The sequence below is a fragment of the Orycteropus afer genome, unplaced genomic scaffold, assembly GCF_000298275.1.
Source record: "Orycteropus afer afer isolate SDZICR_OR568_19922 unplaced genomic scaffold, OryAfe1.0 scaffold00902, whole genome shotgun sequence".
In the NCBI taxonomy this organism is placed as follows: domain Eukaryota; kingdom Metazoa; phylum Chordata; class Mammalia; order Tubulidentata; family Orycteropodidae; genus Orycteropus; species Orycteropus afer.
The window spans coordinates 461,164-467,470 of record NW_006922489.1 but is presented as its reverse complement, the minus strand read 5'-3'; the positions used below and the strand labels follow the sequence as shown (position 1 = coordinate 467,470).

Here is a 6,307-nt window from a genome sequence, read left to right as displayed (position 1 = left end):
AGGGGCGCTGTGGGTCAGAATCGACTCCACAGCAGTGGGTGTGGTTTGGGCTTTGCTTCTGTAAAGACTGACAGCCTTGGAAACCCTGTGGGGCAATTCCACTCTGTCCTCTAGGGGCGCTGTGGGTCAGAATCAACACAACAGCAGTCCGTCTGGTTTAGGCTTTGCTTCTGTAAAGATGGTTGTTGCTAGCTGTCAATTCTGACTCCTAGTGACCTCACGTACAACAAAACAAAACACTACCTGGTCCTGTACCATTCTCACAATCTCAGGTATGCTTGAGCCACTGTTGCTGACACTGTGTCAATCCATCTCATTTACAGCCTTACCCTCTTTCATTGGCCTTCCATTTTATCAGACCTGATATGCCTCTCCAGAGACTGGTGCCTTCTGACCACATGACCAAAGTAGGTGAGACCAAGTCGGTCCATTCTCACTTCTAAGGAGCATTCCAGCTGCACTTCTTCCAGGAGAGATCTGTTTGTTCTTCTGGCCTTGGAAGCTCAATGGGGCAGTTCTATTCTGTATCGAAAGGTCACTATGAGTCAGAATTGACTCAACGGCTGTGAGGTTTTTTTCAGTTAAACAAAGTGTACAACCCACAGGAATATTAAATCCTCCTGCAGATGACCTCACCCACCGCCTCTTCAAGTGTTCACATTAAATATCTGATACTGACTCAAAACGACCACACATGCCAAGAAACAAGACCAGACCAAAAAAAAACAGAAAAAAAAAAAAAAAAAAAAAAAAGATTCACAAGTAAACTCGATTTTGTATTTATCAGTGACTTAAAAATAAAGATGATTAATGTGTTTAAGAAAACATATAAAGATGGAAAATGTTACCAAAGAACTAGAATGTATAAACAATAGTCAAATAGAAATTCTAAAAGTGAGTAACACAATAACTTAAGTACACATGACGCTACTCAACACACTAGAAAAGAGGGTTTGTGCCCTGGAAGGTAGGGGAGTAAAACATATTGAAAAAGAAAAATAAAGAAAGTACAGAAAAAGCCTAATAAAATCATGTGACATGGTGGAAAGGCCTAAAATACATGAAAGTGGAAACTTGGCTTGGAAGGAAAGACAGAGTGAAACCAACCGTAGGGTTTCCATGGGCTTTGCTTCTGACTTACAGCGCCCCTACAGGACAGAGTGGAACTGCCCCAGAGGGCTTCCCACGCTGTCAATCTTCACAGAAGCAAAGCCCAAACCACACCCACTGCCCTGGAGTCAATTCTGCCTCAAAGCGCCCCTAGAGGACAGAGTGGAACTGTCCCACAGGGTTTCTAGGCCGTCAGTCTTCACAGAAGCAAAGCCCAAACCACACCCACTGCCGTGGAGTCGATTCTGACCCACAGTGCCCCTAGAGGACAGAGAGGAACTGCCCCACAGGGTTTCCAAGGCTGTAATCTTTACAAAAACAAAGCCCAAACCAAATCTACTGTCTTGGAGTTGATTCAGACTCACAGTGGACACTAGACTCACTAGAGGACAGAGTGTAACTGCCCCATTCGGTTTCCAACGCTGTAAATCTTTAAGGAACAGACTGCCTCATCTTTCTCCCACAAAGCAGCTGGTGTTTCAAATCACCAACCTCTTGGTTAGTAGCCCAGTGCTTTAACCACTACACGACGACAGCTCCTTCACTGGGCGTGAGGAATACTTAAAAAGCAAATGATTTCGGCTTGAGATCAAAAATGGAACATCTTTTAAAAGTAAAACTGTCAGAAAACTAAATGTGTATGAATGGTTGAATGGAAAACCAATTTGTCCTGTAAATACCCACTCAAATCATAATGCACTTAAAAATGAAAAATGACAGCTAATTTTCATACTGCTAAACGTTAAGCAATATGAAAATCACTACATTGAACATACATTCAGTACGCTTGCTTCAAAGACAATAAACACCACGGTATATGTGAGCAAAATATTGAACAATGCAGGAAGCACCAAAAGAAGATGGAAGGAATACACACAGTCGTTGTACCAGAAAGAACTGGTCAACGATCAACCACCTCAGGAGGCAGCATTTGATCAAGAACCAATAGTACTGAAGGAATTACTCAAAACTGCACTGAGGGAAGTGTCAAAAAACAAAGCTCCAGGAGCTGATGGAACACCCACTGAGATGTTTCAACAAATGGATGCAGCGTTGGAGGCACTTACTCCTCTATGCCAAGAAATGTGGAAGACAGCTACCTGGCCAACTGACTGGAAAAGATCCATATTTGTAAACCCATTCCAAAGAAAGATGATCCAATGGAATGTAGGCATTATCAAACAATATTATTAATATCACATGCAAGTAACATTTTGCTGAAGATAATTCAAAAATGGTTGCAGTGGTACATTGACATGGAACTTCCACAAATTCAAGCCAGATTCAGAAGAGGACGTGGAATGAGGGACATCATTACTGATGTCAGATCTTGGCTGAAAGCAGAGAATATCACAGAGATGTTTACCCATGTTGAATTGACTAAGCAAAGGCATTCAACTGTGTGGATCATAACAAATTATGGATAACATTGAAAGAATATGAATTCCAGAACACTTCACTGTGCTCATGAGGAACCTGTATATGGACCAGGAGGCAATCGTTTAAACAGAACAAATGGATACTACGTGTTTCAAGGCTGTATCCTTTAACCATACTTACTCAGTCTGTACACTGATCAAATAGTCTGAGAAGCTGGACTTTATGAAGACGAACACGGCATCAGGAATGGAGGAAGAATCATCAACAACCTGCGATATGCAGATGACACAACCCTGCTTGCTGAAAGTGAAGAGGATTTGAAGGCCTTGCTGATGAAGATCAAAGACTACCACCTTCAGTACGGGGATTAGACCTCAACATCAAGAAAACAAAAATCCTCACAGCTGGACCAATAAGTAACATCATGATCAACGGAGAAAAGACGGGAGTTGTCAGGGATTTCATTTTACAAGGGTCCACCATCAACACCCGTGGAAGCAACAGTCAAGAAATCAGACGACATATTGCACTGGGCAAATCTGCTGCAAAAGACCTCTTTTTAAAAGTGTTGAAGAGCAAAGATATCACTTTCAAGAAGACGGTGCACCTGACCCAAGCCATGGTATTTTCAGTCGCCTCATATGCATGTGAGCTGGACAATGAATAAGGAAGTCCAAGAAAGAATCGATGCATTTGACTTGTGGTGTTGGTGAAGAATATTCAGTCTACCACAGACTGCCAGAGAACGAACACATCTGTCTTGGAGGAAATACAGCTGGAATGATCCTTAGGAGCGAGGACGACAAGACATCGGCTCGCATCTTGTGGTTACGTTGTCAGAAGAGACCAGTCCCTGTAGAGGACAGCATGCTTGGTACGGCAGAGGGTCAGTGGAGAAGGAGAAGACCTTCAGGAAGGTGGACTGACAGGGTGGTGCGCTGATGCGCTCAAGGATGGCGACACTGGAGAGGATGGCTCTAGACCAGCAGTGTTTCATTCTGCTGCACACGGGACCACGAAGAGTCGAAACGAGTCAACCGCAACTAACAACAGCGATGACATGTGTGGGCAACTCCCTCAAGGGGGCTTCCCTGTCCTGATCTCCTGATCCAAACATAACTTTATGCAAAACATATTTTTAAGTCTCATCTCCTAGTGACAATGGTCAGCTATTACCTGGTACGTTTGTTGTTATGTGCCATCAAGTTGGACCCGACTCATAGCGACCCCTCCTTGGGTTTCTGAAGAGATATCACTACGGAAGCAGATTGCCCCATCTTCCTTCCGAGGGGTGGCTGGTGGGTTTGAGCCGCCAGCCTTCTGGTTAGCAGTCAAGTGCCTTAGGCACTACGCCACCTGGTACAAAGATCATTTTTCAATACTGTAAACTACATTAAGGGAAAAATGAAGAGAGGCAGTCCGCCATTTTTCTCAATGACTCTGCTACATGAAAAGGACAATTATAATCAACAAAACTTTGAAAGAATCACTCCGATGATGTTCCACAACATCTGAGAAGTGCCCTTTACCTACACCTGCCTCACCTCAATGAAAAATCAATCAAAACGTCAAGACACTTCAGCAAATGGCCACTTATCTGAAATGCATGCTGTGGGCATGGAAAGGCATCAATGAAGATATGGAAATTGATCGAAATCATCTAGAAGGCAATTTAATAAAGACTGATTCCTTTAATCATAAATCTTTCTATTTAAGTTATCATATAATGGCATAAATTTGCATTAGAATGACAGAAAGTCTCTGAAGGATGAAAATACCAAAATCAAACAAAGTCCCTGATACCCAATGAGTTCAATCATTCATTATTTTAATGTAGTTTCATGTTAACATCAAAGTCAGATTTGCTTTATACTTTTTCTTCCTAAAATTTCAAATGGTGTGTGTGTCTAGGGAACCACACGGGGTTGAACTGAGCCGGTTTCAAAAGAAACACAGGATCCTGGATTTTTCCCCCACATGGCAGGATTCAGAAAAGAGGGGGAGCCACCTCCCACGTTACCTCAGTTCTACACCTGCTTCTCCTGAACTTGATTTGAACTTTAAATTTACTGTTACCCCAGTCCCGAGAGAGTGCGGTGAGTCACCGTCTTCTGTTCAGAATGAGAGCCTGGAGGACGGAAAGGCAATCTGCGGGTGAAAGCTCCACCAGGAGGAGGCTGAGACTCCTACACCCTAAAAAAACACCGGGGAGTTTTCTCAAGTCAAAAGGAACATAAAAACCTAACGAGTGTTTCACATAAAACAAGGCAGAAACGACACAGATGCTGGCCAGTATCATCAGAAAATACAGGCTCGTAATTTTTCCTTCTTTGAAGGAACCGTTGTTTTGAACCTAACAGCCTCCTCATCCAGTTCTAACCGTTGTTTTGAACCTAACAACCTTCTCATCCAGTTCTAACTGCACCTTCCCAGAAATCAAAAGCCTGAAGAGACACCGTCACGGAACTTTCTAGCATTTAAAGCTGGGCTGGAACTGATGTGAAATGGTTCAATCAGAGCCAAAGGGAACAAGGACAGCATCCACATTGCCTAACATCCCACTCTCTTACAGATTTTGCCCGAGCAAGAAAGTGGCAGTGCTGCCCTGTCTAAAGACGGTGGCCACGGTGCCACTCCCAATGTGTGTCACTCTCCAGAGAGGCACGATCAGCCACCATTTTGAATGGGGCACCAATGCCTGTTTCCTAACCAACCAAAAAAAAACAATCCACTTCTATCAAGTCAATTCTTACTCAAAGGACCCTATAGGACAGAGTAGAACTGCTCCATAGAGTTTCCAAGGTTGTAATCTCTATGGAAGCAGATTGTCCCATCTTTCTCCCACGGAGCAGCTGGTGGGTTTGAACCACCGACCTTTCAGTTAGGAACCAAGCACTTAACCATCATGCCACCAGGGCTCCTTGCCTGTTTCCTACTCAGGTTGAAATGTGACACACAGGATATCTGGGTGCCATGCAACCCTTGTTTCTGTCGGCCATGACTGGACCCTTTTGAACCAGTTCCTAGCCCTGATTTAACTGAAAGGAGTTGTGTTGTGACACAATAAACTCTCCAGTGTTTGAGAAATCAATCTAACGACCACTGTCATCCCCCGTCGTATGCCTCCACCAAAACACTAAGCAGGCTCCAGTTGTCTGGAGCAAAAGAGAAAGGCAGAAACCAAAGACACAGAGAAGAAACTTGTCCACAGTACACACAGTCTACCTGAACCATGGCCTCCTCCACTCTGAGATCAGAAGAACTAGATGGTGCCCCACTACCACTACCTGTCATTCTGATCAGGCTACAACGGATGGACCCTGAGGAAGTGGAGGAAAACGTGGGGCAGACACACAAATCCTAAAACACAAAAACAAACCAACAAACAAACATAAACCAGCCAGACTGCACTGGTTAAGACTGGACAACTCCCCGAGACCACTGCCCCGAGACACTCTTCAAACCCGAACAGAAACTAACTCAAGGTCACCTTGTAGCTGTAACAAATTGGCTCAAAAAAGTAATGAATAGCATCATAAGTACTGGGATCCCTTAAAAAATCCCCTGTACGAGACCAGACAGTCAATAATTAAAAGAAAGATAAGACGGTAACAGGCATGGAAACAAGATGAATGGAAACGGAGCAACCAGAATGGAAACAGAATGGTCGTGCATTGTGAAGAACATGACCAACGCCAGTGAACAGCTTGTGTGGAAACTGTTGAAGGGAACCTACACTGCTATGTAAACCTTCAATGCAAATGTGATGTTAAAAAAAAAAAAAAAAAAAAAAAACCTGACCAATAATACACAAGAT

The 6,307-nt window shown here is 43.5% G+C and overlaps 1 protein-coding gene across 1 annotated transcript in view; it reads right to left on the bottom strand.

The window, feature by feature from the left end:
• Positions 1–6,307, bottom strand: part of B3GLCT (beta 3-glucosyltransferase) — a 183,601-nt gene that overhangs the window by 102,799 nt on the left and 74,495 nt on the right. The window lies entirely within an intron of this gene.